This window comes from Manis pentadactyla, chromosome 6, assembly GCF_030020395.1.
Source record: "Manis pentadactyla isolate mManPen7 chromosome 6, mManPen7.hap1, whole genome shotgun sequence".
In the NCBI taxonomy this organism is placed as follows: Eukaryota; Metazoa; Chordata; class Mammalia; order Pholidota; family Manidae; genus Manis; species Manis pentadactyla.
In genome coordinates this window covers 102,326,124-102,342,063 of record NC_080024.1, presented here as the reverse complement: position 1 = coordinate 102,342,063, position 15,940 = coordinate 102,326,124, and positions in this window count along the sequence as shown.

Below are 15,940 nucleotides of genomic sequence, written 5' to 3'. Positions count from 1 at the left end.
ATAAGGGACTCAGAATCCCCTTGTAATTATTATTTCTTTGTAACTGGGTGTCCAGGGAACCCTATTTGAAGATCTTATATATTTATTTATGGCATAACTGATAAGTTAAGGGGAAGGGGCTTGATCTGCTATAAAACAGTTTATATATCATAACTGAGAAATTGAGGGGAAGAGGTTTGATCTGCTATAAAACAGACTGTTTCAAATAGAGGCTCAGTGATCAAGGTGACCTTGGGCAAACTATTTAACTCCTCTGACATTTGATTTCCCCATGTACCACAGAAGGATCATAATGGTCCCACCTCATGAGATTGCTATGAGGATTAATTGAAATAATATATGTATAAAGCATATAGCTACGTGTCTGGGACACAGCACAGACTCAGTAAGGGATGGTCTCTCTGTTGGTGGTGTTATTATGATAACTTTTTCCCAAATGAGCGTCATGAATCTAGCTTTACAAATTTACAGCACTGTTTTTTTTTTTTTTTTTTTGCATTCAGGCAAAAAACTTTAAATTTATTTCCATTACATGTTTTGTGTTAAATGCAGCCCATACCTTCACAGTATTGCTGTCGCCTTGGAGCTCACGTTCCTTATCCGACACCTCTTCCACAGCTCCTGGCTTCACGCTGTTCACAGTTCTGATTACAGCATCATCTAAGTCTTAACTCATTTGTAAAGATGGCAGGAAAAACAGGGTTATGTTCAGATGCCTAAACTTTAACACTGTGAGTTTAACTGATAGTATGCCAAAAATTAGCTCTCTTTGGGTAAAGTCATTCCATGTGTTATAAATTTTTGAAGATTCTTTCATAGAGTTAACACTGAATTTATGTTATCCTTCCAATAACAGTGATTTTTGTACTTTTCTTGGTTTTTCTACTAGAATGTAGGTTCCTTCTTGTTAGGGACCATAACTTACTCATCTTCGTTATTTATTCATGTAATTCACAATATGTACCAAAGTACATTATAGATGCACTGGTTCAGTAGATGTTTTCTGAGTTAATAGGATGAAGAAAAGATTCATAGCAAACTTAAAAATATCATGCCTCAATTTATAAAATGGTCACCTTATTTGTTGCAATGCACAGCTTCTAGAAGGGGACCAACACACCTCTGAGATCAACAAAGAGACAGTGATCATAGAAAGGACATCCTAACATCGATTTCATTTTCTAAGCAACACATGCTTCTCTTTTACAATCCTTCTTGCCATCTTCCACCTTAGACCCCCCTGCTGTGAACCTTAATTAAACCCTGCTTGTGAAGCACATTGAGCTCTTCAGGATAAAGGTGCCGTGGAGTTGTATTACACGTACAGTGATGTGGTCATGTATCCTCCGTCAGGTCTATCTATAATCCCCATGCTACTCTGGACTGGAAGCAGCAAAGCAATAAATAATCTGAAGTGATATAAAAATATAACACCATTTCCACTGAGTGTCTCTAGAAGACTTTAAGAATGTGTTTCCTTTTAAAATATTTATCCCTTATGGTTTTTCTTGCTGAAGGGCAATGAGCAAAAGTTGGAAAATGATTCCAGCCCTGACAATAATTACCTTGGTCTCACTGAGCCATGACAGACAAATCAAATGACCTGGGATGATCACTTCACATTTTAAACCTCAGTTTCTTCATCAGTGAAACATGGAGTCAGAATAGGGGATCTCACACCTTCAGGATCTGTCAAAATGTTGAGCAAATACGCAGTGCAATTTCTTATGCACAGATTTATATACACTATTCTATAAGGCATTACAATTAAATTTGAGGCTTCATAGGTTAGGATGACAAATGAATTCATCATTTAAACATAAGTGATTTGGAGAACGTTTGCAAATTTTATCTGGTTTTCTTAAATATTAACTGTCTGCCATGTCTTCCTACTTATTCTTCACATTAGATATAACCCTGGCCACCCCTCCAAGTCCAGCACTATGGAGGGTTCCTCTTCTGGACTGTCTTATGTTGTTATTTTATTCTCATGTGTTTTCATTCTCTATTTGTATTGTAAGCTCACTGAAGAAAAGCAACATGTCTTACTCTTTTTATCTTTGGAAGGACCTGGGTATCTAGGCACTAAGAGACCCTGTGCACACAATGATTCAGGAGCTTTTATATACTGTACCAGCTGCATTACCACTAAAGGTAAATATGAGCAATTGTAAATGCCTGTGTCAGAAATCATAATGAGAAACCAGCATAGGTCCCAAGCCCGACCCAGCTATTAACCCAAGGTCTCTATCTCTCAATTTCCAAATTTGTGAAATAGTAAATTGCCACTTGCCTTTTAGAGATGTTGTGAGGATTAAATAATATGAACAAAATTGACACATAACAAATATTTGAAAAATGGCAATTTGTATCATTATGAGAGTGATCATGGTCTCTATACACTTGGCTTCTGTACATTTATACAGCCAGTCAGCTGTCTTCTGCTTCTGTGTGTACCCAGCTCACCTGGGGAGCTCCTCAAATATTTAGCTTCTTATGACCTACCCCAAGAGAGTCTGAACCTGGTAATCCTTGAAACTTGCTTTGAGAAATGCTGTCTCACCGTTGAATTGTTCATAACACATTTCTATTCTTAAAATTCTTAAAATACATTCCTCAGAGTTCCAGAGCTGTCAAGCATTTGAGTTACAAAGTATTAAAATATTTAAATATTTTGATGCCTGCTATCTTCAAAGTTAGGTGGCTGTGGATACAACCTGGAAGCTATTAGCTAGAGAAACAAGGAGATAAAAAATACTTAGTGTGATTTTTCTGACTAAAGAAAATAATTGCTTTTTCACTGCCTGGAACTTTTACAAACATTGTCTCCCCTCAGATTATAACTGTCATCTCCAGTTTCCAGGTATTGCTAAGGCCTCAGGTTACTCAGATATTCTTTGAATGTCAACATTAAACAGTTATTTTTAGGGCAAAGTTTACATTGGATTTCCCTTCACTCTTCTGCCACTTGGCAAGTGATATGGAAACTGGTGCCAGTAAATTGCTTTAACCAAAACTTTTTGATACCTTTTTCCTTAGCTCCACTTTCAGGCACTTTAGAATTTAGAGAGCAAACCATAAAAGATTAAGGGCTGCAGGGAAACACATAGTAGTATAGCTATAAGCAATTTCTATCAGCACAGATTCTTGAACTATAAAATTATTTCCACTTTGGTCCTTCAATTTTCTTTTTTTTTTTTTCATATTTACACATTTAGTCTTTTCTTCAGAAAAATCTAAGTCATTATGAAGAATGGTAATTGCAGACAAATAAACTGACCATTCCTCCCAGCATCTACACCATTTCCTACTGTATTAGGGTATAAGTTTGCCTACTGTAAGAGAGAGATCAAAACAATAGTAGTTTAAAAAAAAAAAAGATGGAATTAGTCTGGGGTAGTCATCCAGGCTGGTAGGAGGGGACCCACAATCAGCAGACCCACTTCCCTTCCGTCTGTGGCTCTACCATCCTCCACACAGAATATGCATTCTCTGTTCAGCGTGGACGTTCCAGCTAACAAATCTCTCTCTGAAATGACCTCTCAGATGTATAGCATCAAGGTCCCTCATTTTCATAGTCACTTGTTGATCCAATGTTCATAAATGGGCAAAGAACAAATGGCAAATGGGTAAACCAAATATGTATATCCATAAACCAAATACTGTTCAGCAATGAAAATGAATGGAATATGGATACATGCTACAAGGAGGAATGTCAAGCACATTTTACTCAGTAAAAAAAAGACAGGCATAAAAAAGATAATGATGGCATCCGTTTATATGAAACATCCAGAAAAGGCAAATCTATAGAGATAGAAAGCAAATCAGTGATTGCCCGGAGCTAATGGTGGAAGTGGAGATGGGCTATACCCAGGCATGAGGGACTTTTGGGGGTGATAGAAATGCCATAAACCTGGTCCATGGTGGTGGCTGCTCCGCTCCACAATTTGCTAAATGTGGCTGAATTGGATGCTCACAGTGTGGTTCTGGCTGGCAAATAAATTGTCCAAGTGATTGCCAAATAAAAAAAAAAGGATGTTCCAGCTTCTATCTACTTCCACATTATGGTCCATGGGAAGGGACCAGCAGGGGGTTAGGTACACCTCTTCCCTTCAAGTGCAAACCTAGGAATGGCACCTGCAAATTCATTTGAACCCTAATGGGAAGAACTTAGTCACACGACCACGTTTAGTTTCAATGGAGGATTAAAAAGTGTCATCTGTATCTGGGTTGGCATATACCCAACTATAAATTCTATTTCTATATAAGTGAAGAATGGTTATTGGGAGACATCTAGCTTCCTCTTCTACACCTGATACTCAGTAAGTTCAGTGGAATGATGCTCACCCTAACTGGAAGCCACAGGGCGCCCCACTGTCTGACGAGGCTGTATGAAGTGTAGAAATAGTACTAAGGAAAAGGAAGCCAATTGCATTGACATTTCTCCCAGGGGTCAGCCTGGTGACTTAATGGTCTAGAAATGCTCAGTACTTTTCTAAGCATCTAACTGTTAACCAGTGAAGGGAATCAGCATTCTTTTTTATACCACAATATATTAGAGAGACTTGGGCCTAGTCTAAGAAAACCAGCACAAACTTGATAACAAGTATTTAATTTTGTGACTAAACTGATGCAAACCCCTGGAAATGCTAAAATTTGAGCATATATGTTCACTCTGTAATACAACCTGTGATCATTCCTTAGATGTATAAAAAGTAGTATTTATTCCTTTTCACAGATGCTTCATGCACTGTGTGGATGTACCCCTGTGACCCAGCCGGTTCCCTGCTGATGATAACAGCTTGTTTGCAGTGTTTACTGTTACCAATGGTACCACAATCAATAGCCTTGAGCAAATGTGTTTTTTTAATTTTACAATATTGGCAGCATATCTTTGAGACAGACCCTTGGACATGACATTATGCATTTAGGTATTTTAAAAGGTTCATGTTTTTGTTCTACAGATGAGCACTGTGCTATTTGTGACCCTTGGGTCTTTCTTGGGGCCCCAGGGTTCCCTGTGTTGGTTCTCTATTATGAGCAGTAGTGAAATTAGCCAGTAACTCTTCTCCCCTCCCTTCTCTCTCCCTTCAGCATCTGTTTTGAAGTACTATCTTTTTATACTCCATTAATGCCTGTGAGATGGCTAGAGAGCCTCTTCTCTCTCTTCACAGACCCTCTTCAAACGTCGCCCTTGCTGTGCTGATTCTCAGGAGGCACAACCACTGCACACGACACCACCTGCCTTAGAACCATCCTTCAGTCTCAGTTCCAGAGCTCACTATCTATCTAATGCTCACCAGCGGTCCTTAGGCAGATGTCCCCCCAATGATTTTGGGTATTTGACATTTATTCTCTAATAGACTTTATGGAAAGTGCCTATGGGAGCAGTCCTTCGAGCTCATAATTGCTTGTCTTTGGCTTTTATAACATAAAGATCAGTTTGGGTCACATCTTTTTTTCCTAAGTTATCTTAAATATATTACTCCATTTGCTTTCTGGCATAAAAACCAAAAGTCTGCTATTCCTTCCCTTAAGTTACTTGATACTTTTACTGGATGTTCAAAGGAGACTGTATATATGTATTTTTTTTATTCTTTAAAATCCAATAGTTTTACTAGAATATGTCAGTGTTGACATTCTAGGTTAATTTTCCTTTTATCACAGGAGATATTTCTTGATTTGTATTTCTACTGTTTGTTCTATTCCTTTGCCTTGATTTTTCTTTTTCGGCAATTTCTGTTTTACGCATAGAAGATCTTCTTTGCCTGTATCCTATATTTTTCACTCCCCATTGCATTTTTTGTATCCTTTCCACTTGTTGAGTTTTAAATATTTCTTCCTTTCAATCATTTATTAGTCTTAAGGTATTATCTATGGGGTTTGTTCACTCTTGATTTCCTTATGGCTTAATGTTCACTTCTGAAGTGTTTTTCTTCTTCTACTGCTAAATCTTTCCTGTGTTTTAACAGGAGAGCACAGGTAAATTTTAATTTTAATTTTTATAAAAATGTCTTTCTCCAATTATTTCAAGTTCTTACTGTTACTTATTCTGTTGATTCAACACTTCTATTTATGTTCTTAAATCTTTTTACATCATATTCAAGTATTTGGCTAGGGATTTCAATTGTTCTGTAGCCACATCTCACTGTTTTATTTTTTAGAATAACTCTGTATGCACTTGTCCCATAGTTCTTTTCTGTTCTCCTTCTCTTAGGTGGGGAAGTGAGGCTAGAATCAACTGCCTAGATTCATAGCTCTGGAACCCTTTCTTGTCCTGTGCTTGCAAAGTATTTAGATATATAGTCTGGTATGTGCTGGGATCTTCTGGTTGTATTGCTCTTCGATGTTTTTATCTGAAACTTCTTGTCCCATGGTTCCAGTTCTGATCAATTTTTGATTCTACCTCTAGAAGTTTCTCCTCAGGGTTAGACGTTGTTTTTCAGTCAGTGTCAGAAGCACCTGGGCCCAGATCATTCCGGCTCTGACACATATACCAGCTTCCCGACTCACCCATGTATCAGGGACTGTGAAGACTTCCTCCATGTCTCAGTTCTTGATCTTAGATTTACAGGTTCGACCTTCTGTGCAATACTTCTTGGTTTTCTAGCCATCGAGGCAGCTTCTCTCCTGTATGTGTCTTGTGTCACTGAAGTTTTCCACTTGCTTCTCCCTTAGGAGAAGGGAGACTGGTAGACTTCATGGAGACTTCCTGTCACCACCTTGTGTTACATACATGGGCCGTGGGACTTCCGTCCAGGTATCCTCGTCACCCTGCCTGCTTCCATGTGGAGTTCAGGGTGGGGATGCTGCCATCTCCCTAGATTCCTCATCCTTGATCAGATGTCATTGTGAAAAATAGAGTTAAAAACAACCCACATATTTGGTTGAATTCCTTTTGCCATGAGATTACCTAGCGGTAAACATCTGAACTTGGGTATATACAGGACATGAGATTCCACACCACTTCATTTTGTTCTGATTTGGTTTTTGTTTTTTCCCTGTCTGCACTGTCATCACACAGTGGTGGGAGTTCTATCAGGCGCTGCAATAGCAGAGGCCCTGCCACCCAATGGAAAAGTCACAATTATTTCATGTCTTACCTAATGAGTGATGTCAGTACGTGGCAACAAGGTGAGTGGGTATATATTCTAAATGATGGGAACAACATAAGCTAAAGGGCCACTGAAGGGAAGAGTACAGGTAAATGGCATATAAGGAAGGGGACGTCAGAGGCAGCCAGGCCCTTAGGATTTTTAATATCACACTGAAGTCTGAATTTGCCAGCAAAAATTTTTGAGGAAGGGAATGCTGTTTTGGGACTTAAGTTTTAGCAGGATGACTTTGGTGGGAGTGAAAGGATGGAGTGAAGGGACAGTGTGGAGGCTAAGGCCACTGCCATCACAAAACTCACCATATTTGGGGAACCAGAGGTAGATATATTGATACAGGTGAAACAGCTTCAGACATACCTAAGCATCATTTTCCACTTTAGAAAAGTGGCATAAATCAGAAAAGACCTTTAGTCTAAAGGGAAATCCTCACAAAGGGTAAAGAAAATCCCCTTATGTGTCATCTATGCCTGAATATAAAAACCAACTAGTTGATTATAAACTGGTACAGCCACTATGGAAAACAGTATTGAAGTTCCTCAAAAAATTAAAAATAGAACCACCAGATGATTCAGCAATTCCACTTCTGGGAATATGTCAAAGGAAATGGAAATGCTATGTCAGAGAGGTAATGGCACCCCCATATTCACAGCACCATTATTTACAACAGCCAAGTCACAGAAGTCACCTAAGTGTCCAGAGACAGATGTTGGATAAAGAAGTTATAATACAGACACACACACACACACACACACACACACACACACACACACACACACACAATGGTATATTATTCAACCATAAAGAAGAAAGAAATCCTGCCATTTGGGACAATATGGATAGTCCTTGAGGGCATTATGCTAAGTTGCTAAGTGAAATAAACAGAAAGACAAGTACTGCATGATCTCACTTAAATGTGTAATCTAAAAAAACAACACAAACAAAACTACAAACTCATAGAAAAAGAGATCAGCCTTGCTGTTAAGAGTGGGTGAGGGTTGGGAGAGAGGAACTGCATGAAGGTGGTGAAAAGGCACAAACTTCCAGTTATAAGATCAGAAAGTACCAAGAATTTAATGTACAGCACATTGACTATAGCGAACACTGCTGTACATGGTACTCAAAGTTAAGAGAATAGATCTTAAGAGCTCTTATTACACAATGTTTTCCTTTCTCTTTATTGATATCTGTATGAAATGATGGAGGTTACACTTATTGTGCTAATCATTTCACAATAGATGTAAGTCATTATGCTGTACACCTTAAACTTATACAGGGCTATATGTCAATTATTTCTCAATAACACTGGGAGAAAACCTGCCAGTTAATGTCTGTTAAGAGCAGAGGGATAATGGGATAATACCTTTCATCCCAGCCCAATTAAAGCACATAAACCTTGATTCTGCTGGAGAAATTACTCATACTTAAAACTAAGAAACTATTGGTAAGAAATGCAAGGTAAAATATCTTCTACAATGTTTGCTTGTTTAGAACTGATTAGCTGTTTCTAGAAGAGCTGAGATTCGAGTAACAGTGGGGCAGGGGTTAGGTGAGCAAGAATGTAAGTTAGGCGACCTCAGACCAGGAACTGAATTTGAAAAATAATAGGAATGCAGATTCTATGGCTGCGCTCCCCCTTGTCCTCTCAACTCGAGGCTTTCTTGTAGACCCTGAAGGACAGTTTGTATACAGTATAATAGCACCCATGGCAGATACTGGCTCCTCATGCTTCTCAGCCTGACGGGTTTCTTCAAAGGCTCTTTGTCAGCTTGAAAGCTAAAAGCCCCCTTTCTTAGCTCAAGTTCAGGGCAACCTAGAATTGCCTGGCATATAACACCTAGAAGACCTTCCTTAATTGACGAAGGACAAGAGTCAATAGATAAACTTTCCCTCCTTTCCCATTTCTTGGTGGGCAATTCTGAGCTGCATTCTACGAGGTTCCAGAGTGTCCACAGCAGGACTGAGTCTCAGGCACCCAGAGTCTGCCCATCAGCACACCCGATTTTGGCTTTCTCCCTTCCACCTCTCATGTGCCTCACTTCTCTCTTGTTCATTCAGGGGCCACTTTTCAAACATATGACCTGTACCCAAGTCTTTGCGTTAGGTGCCTGTGGGGAAGCCCAAGTGATGACTAACAGAAAATTTCAGTTTTTAAGTTCTTCCCAAATTGTTTTACTTTCTGTTTCAAGTTTCACTGGAAACCTCCTGATGTCTAGAGCTTATCTATGGGGATTAACAGAATTTCCCTCTCAATGCAGGAGGTACATTTTTTGTCTTGGTATTCACAGTGTCTGGCCTATTCTCTGGCATAAAGCAGCTGGACATTAAATAATTTTGTGGAAATGGATGACTGAATAAATGAAAGAAGTTCCTATAGGCAAGCGGACTATCTGGGAAATTTAGCAATAAGTAGAGGATGTTTATGCAGGAGTGGGGCATTAGGAAGTGATAGAAATTTTAGGAAGCAGGCAACTGCATCCACCAAAAGATAAACAGCAAGAAGACAGACAGGATTTCAGGAACAAGATTCTGTCTCCAAAGAAGATAATAGCTCATAAGAAAACACCCAACTTAAGAGTGGAAAAGAGATGAAGAAGCCTGTCATAGTGTTCATTTAATCCTTAAAACAGTCATTTGATTATTTGGTATTATTTGCTTCTTTTAATGGACAGGAAAAATAAACTCTAGAAAAGTAGAAAAATTACCAACTTTATGCAGTAAGTAGTGACTGAAGAACCAGAAGAGAGAGCTCACCTGAGGTTCTAGTAATTACTAGAGGTGCAAACTCCTAGAAGGACTCAAGGGGATTCCTATTTTGAGGAGCCAGCCACCAGAGTTACATCCTGTACCTCCAGTCCACGAGGGAAAATTAGTCCTCATGGGGCACAGCCTTGTCAAGGAGGAAACAGGTGGGTAGAGCAGCTGCTCCTGAAGCACAGCATGAAGAATCTTGGGCCCACCATACCTGTTTTAGAATTCAAATTCTTAGTTTCTTTGAAACAACAGAAGGAGTGCCTGAACAGTGTCATAAATGGCCAAATCCTGAACAATATTCTTCAAAACTAAATAAAGGAGCATGCCTATTTCATTTCTTCTTCTCTTTTGTTCTATATGCCTGAACCTAATTTCCTCAGCTGCAATAAGAGTGGACTCTCTCTCTGTCAGTGTGCTGCCTCTCCCGGATGCAAACCTACTGTGCCGCTTCAGAGGCATCGGTTTGCTTCCCAGTCGCAGTTTCTCTAAATCTTTGCCGTGTGGCCTCAACGAATACATTTGGCAGAAGGAGCAGGCTGATCAAAAAAGGAGAGCCTCTGTGAGCACGGGTGCCTTGGAAAATCAGCAAGGTTTTGAAAAGAAATACATAAAGGCTACCAACACAGGATCTCTGTTGTGAATGGGACTTCATTAAAAGTGTATCTTTTCTAAAGCCTGCCTGAGCATGGCAGTGGTTTTCTACATATAAAGTTGAAAAGCACTTATAAACTTTCTTCTGCTTCTCTTCTTTTGAGTTCATGCATTACAAGCTTTGAGAGACAAGGGAGATAACTGCTGGTTCACATGAACCCTGTAGCAGTATTCATGCCATTCTTTTTCTAGAAACTCTAAAATCAAGACCAAAGGGGAGTCCTGATTATGAAATGAGAAGCTGAGTCATCAGAAGAATGGGCCTAGCAGGCGTTGCCCACAAGGGCATTGTACTCAAAGATGTATGCATCCTGGAATGTTGTAGAACACAGCCCTTGCTAATGCCTAGACTCAGGGAGGGTCTTGAATCCAAGTAATGTTGGCTCTCGGTGAACATCTAATGGCTCCCAGTGAATATCTAATGAATAAATGAGTATCCAGTGTGAGCAAAAACCCAGAACTTAGGAAATAGAAACAGAGTTCAATACATGGGAGTTAAAAGCAAGAAATAGAATTTTAAACATGGTGTTACTGGCCACAAGACAGGAATTTTATTCAATAGCAGAAAATATATTTCATAGATGTGATGAACTCAGTGTGAGGAAGAATGAAATGCTGTAGGCAATGAAGGGCTAGTAAAAGTTTTCAAAGTAGTGATATTAAAGTAGTCCTTTAAGATTACCTAGCAGAATGGTTTTGAAGGGAGGAAAATGTAAGCATACTGAGTCAGGAATCTATTTCTAGCAAGAGAATGTAGTAGTTAGGAGTACACTACTCAAAGTCAGGGAGATCTGGAATTATATTCTAGATGTCCAATTCACTATTTGTGAGACCCCCCGGGTAACTAATTTGATTTCTTTGAGCATCAATTTTCTCATCTGCATAGGTATAATTTATTAATTCATTCAATATTTTTGAGTCTACCCTTTTGTCAGTGTCTATTCTAGAATCTGAGCAAACAGGCTTACTCACCTAAAACACTCTGAAAAGTGTTATTCAAATTAAGAACTAAAAAGGGGGGCTACAGATAGTAAGAAGATACACATTTCATGAAGAGGAAATAATTAGTATAAACATTTTAAGGCAGGAATGAGCTGGGCATACTCTGAATGAAGGTCAGAATGTACTGGATAAGGAGAGTAATGGGAGATGAAGACAGATTGCCCAGCAAAGGTCAAATCACAGAGAGATTCATAAAACAGGCTGAGAAGACTAGACAGATTTTAAATGCAATGGGAAATGTATAGGATATTTTTGTAGCTCACTACTGCTAAATAGAAAATGGATTGTGGTGGAACATAGATTGGAACTAGGAGACTAGTTAAAAAGCTATTGCAGAAGTCTGGGAAAGAGATGATGGTTTCGGATAGGATTGATAGTGCATAATAAAGGTAGAAGCACAGTTTGGGGATATTGTCAGGAGGCAGAATCAACAGGACTTGCTGATAGATTGAATTTGGAAAGTAATGGAAAGCAAGAAATCAAAAACAATCCACATATTTCTGGCTGGAGCAACTGGCTATAAGGTTATATTTTTTGTAAGGTGGGTAGGAGATGGGAAGCAGGTTGACAAATCAAGAGTAGTTCTGTGATTTTAAAGTATATAGTAGACATCCAAGTGGAGATGCTAAATGATATGCTCCTGAAGCTCATTATAAGGCCAGGCCAAGGATGGAAATGCTTAGCAGTCATCAGCCCATAGATGATATGAAGGCCATGGGATCGGGCAATGTTGGCTAGATTATTCAATAGGATATCGGAGTTATCAGGAATGGTGAAAGGAGTAGCAGTAAAATTAATGCACTGATCTAGGAGTGAAAATCATCGATACATGAGGAGTAACCAGGCTCGGTGGATGAGTGTAGACAGTGGGGTGCTGGGTGGTTTCCTTCCTTCTCATTCAACCAAAAAAGAAGAGTATCAACAGTTATCTAGAATGGTTATTAGGATTACATGAGATAACAAAAATGTGCCTAAAAATGTCTGTCAGTCTGATGATACTATTGTTGTGGTCATCGTGTTTACCCAAGTTCAAGGTATGTATCATTTTCTTGCTCTGCTAGACAAAGAAAATTATTGTAACTGGGAAAAACAGGTACAGAGAAGAATTATGACCCTCTAGACACTCTTAGTTTTTAATTTACAAATAGAGAAACTTTAGGCAGAGACAGTGCTGTCTAGGTCACCTCTAGGACATTATCCAATTGAGATGGAACACCCTGGCCTTCTCAGGAGACAAATGATATCTTCTCCAGATGTAGCTCACAACCTGAAGCTTTATTTCAATATAAATGAAGAAGATGCCTCTAGAAACAATGTGTGAGGTAACTCTTCCCTGTGAGCAGAAGACGCTAAGCCTGGGAAGTGAGAAGTCTTAAATGGCTGTAACTTTAACATGTATCGAATTATCTCTGATAACGACAGTGCCTGAAGCCTGAGAAATTGAGATGCCATTGTCCTAATCAGTGTCACAGCTGCCATCCACACAGAGGATTTGATTCCAAGTTCAAGCTCTGAAAAGTTTCTCCAAGGAGTTGGCTGGGTTGTCACAGACCCTTGAAGACAAGCAGTGTTTGAAAGGCTGACTTAGGCATTGTGGGTAAAACTGCAACATTTCCGGAATCTCTCTCCTGGCCTTAGTGCATCTCCATATCGATAGGCGTTCCCAAGGGGTGGATAGAAGCAGTCCATCTCCATATCAATAGATGATTACATGGGAGAATGAGAGCATATCTGGACCAGAGAGTTTGGGTGGGGTCCCTTTTTGCAGCCAGGTCATGAGAGACATGGCTGAGCAGAAGTGAATGACTGCTTGTAGGAAATAAATGGGTTTCTCCCACTTTATTTCTCCCTTTGACTGATTTTTGTTTCAAAGGAAATTTGCCCCAGGTTTGGAGACAGATTGCCCCCCACCCCCCCAGAGTTACGGCATACATGGTATTTTGTTTCACTTTTGTTTGCCCTCATTCTTGGAATTCCTGCTTTTTTTAAATAAAAATGTTCAAGGTAGGGGTGGCAGGTCAAGATGGTGGTAGAGGAAGATACTGAACTCAACTCCTCCTGCAGACACAACAAACCTACAGTTAGAGATAGAACAATTCACTCTGAAAAGACTGAGAATTAGCTGACTCCCACAACAAAGGATACCCACATCACGATGGGTAGGAGAGGCAAAGATGCAGTCCTGCAAAACCCCCACCCCTGGGGCAGTGACCCATCACTGGGAAGGGTCTCACAAATACAGAACTCCTCTCTGAGGAGTGATGGGTTTGTGCTCTACATCAGGTACCCCAACCCTTTGAACCTGTACCAAAGGGAGAAGCCCCCAAAACATCTGGTTTTGAAAACCAATGGGGCTTATGTCCAGGAGGGCCATAGTGCTCTAGGTACTGGTGATTGCATACTTAAAGGACTCATGCACAGCCTAACTCACCCTGGGACCATGTACAAAAGCATCGCATGGGTACATGAGCCTAGAGCCTATATGAAAGAGATTCATTTGCTAATCTTCAAGCATGTACCAGAGGGGCATTCTTTCCAGGGACAGAGGTGATGGTGGACACTATTTTTATGTTCTATCTCTACCTTGTTAGCTCTGGTACTGGCAGGTGCTATTTTTGCATGCTTACTCTAACATGCTAGTGTCCACACACCACTGCTGTGGCCCTGATACCCTATGTCACCACCATATCCCTGCCAGGAGTGGTGGGCAAGTAGCCCCCACAACAGGTCCCAAAGCCAGTGGGTAGGTGCAGCCCACACGGGGGACACACCTTGAGCATTGGGCTCTGATGACTAGACCAGATTGTTTCTGGACTCCACAGGTCTGAAACAATCAGAGACAGTTTGAGAGGCAACCAAGAACTAGGGCAAGGTTAAATGATAGGGTTCATTGCTTATACAGGGCCACCCCTCTAAGACTCGGAGAAAGAGCTCTTTCACCCGACACAAAGGAACACATACAGAGAGTCAAGCAAGATAACAACACAGGAATGTGTACTAAATGAAAGAACAAGCTAAAACCCCAGGAAAAACCTTGGTGAAATGAACATAAGTAGTTTACCTGACAAAGAGGTCAGGGTAATGGTTATAAAGATGTTCACAAAACTTGGGAGAAGAATAGATGAACACACAGAGAACTTCAACAAAGAGACAGAAAATATAGAAAGCACTAAATAGAAGTCACAGAGCTGAAGAATACAATAACTTAACTGAAAAATTCAGTACAAAGGTTCAACAGCAGAGTAGATGAAGCAGAAAAAATAATCAGTGATCCGGAAGACAGGTCAGTGGAACTCATCCAAAGAGGGCAATAAAAAGCAAAACAAGTTTTTAAAAGTGAAGAGAGCTTGAAAGACCTACGAGATAACATCAAGTGGAATAACAGTCACATTATGGGGTCCCAGAAGTAAGAGAGAGGAAGGGCAGAAAACAGACATCCAGGTCCAGGAAGCACAGAGAGATTAAGACAAAATGAACACAAAAAGACCCCCACCAAGACACATTATCATCAAAATTTCACATTAAAAAAGACATTTATAATTATACCAAATATCAGCATGAGGAAGACTTTTGTGATACTATTTCACATAATACTAGATGAAAAGGAAACATTAGGAAAAGGATCAATGTTCTACATGTCGGTTGTATTTTACAAATATAGAGGACACAAATAAATGCAAAGATATTTCATTTTCATGGATTGGAAGAAAAATGCAAAAAAAAGGTCCATATCTTCCAAAGCAATCTACAGATTCAATACAGTCCCTATTAAAATTTCACTGGTATTTTTCACAGAAATGGAACAAACAATCCCCCAAATTTTTGTGGAACCACAAAAAAACCCCACATAGCCAAAGCAGTCTTGAGAAAGAAGAACAAAGAACAAAGGGGGTGTCATGCTCCCTAACTTCAAACTATATTACGAAGTTATAGTAATCAATATAGTATGGCATTGGCCTAAAAGCAGACATGTTGATCAATGGAACAGAATAGAAAGCTCAGAATAAATCCAGGCATATGTGACTGATCAACTTATGACACAGGAAGCAAGCATATACAGTGGGAAGAGGACAGTCTCTTCAATAAACAGTATTGGGAAAACTGGACAGCCACATGCAAATGAATGAAAATGGATCACTATCTTACACCCTACACATACAAAAAAAACCTAAAAATGGATTAAAGATGTGAATATGAGAGCAGAAACCAAAGAAATCCTAGAAAAAAACATAGGTGGTAAGCTCCTTGACCTCACTGGTGGCAACACTTTTTTGGATCTTACTCTAAACTGAATTGCAACAAAAGCAAAAATAAATAGGACTACAAAATAAAAAAGCTTGTGCATAGTGAAGGAAACCATCAGCACAATAAAAAACACAGAATGTTAGAAGACACTTGAAAATCACGTATCTGTTAAGGGG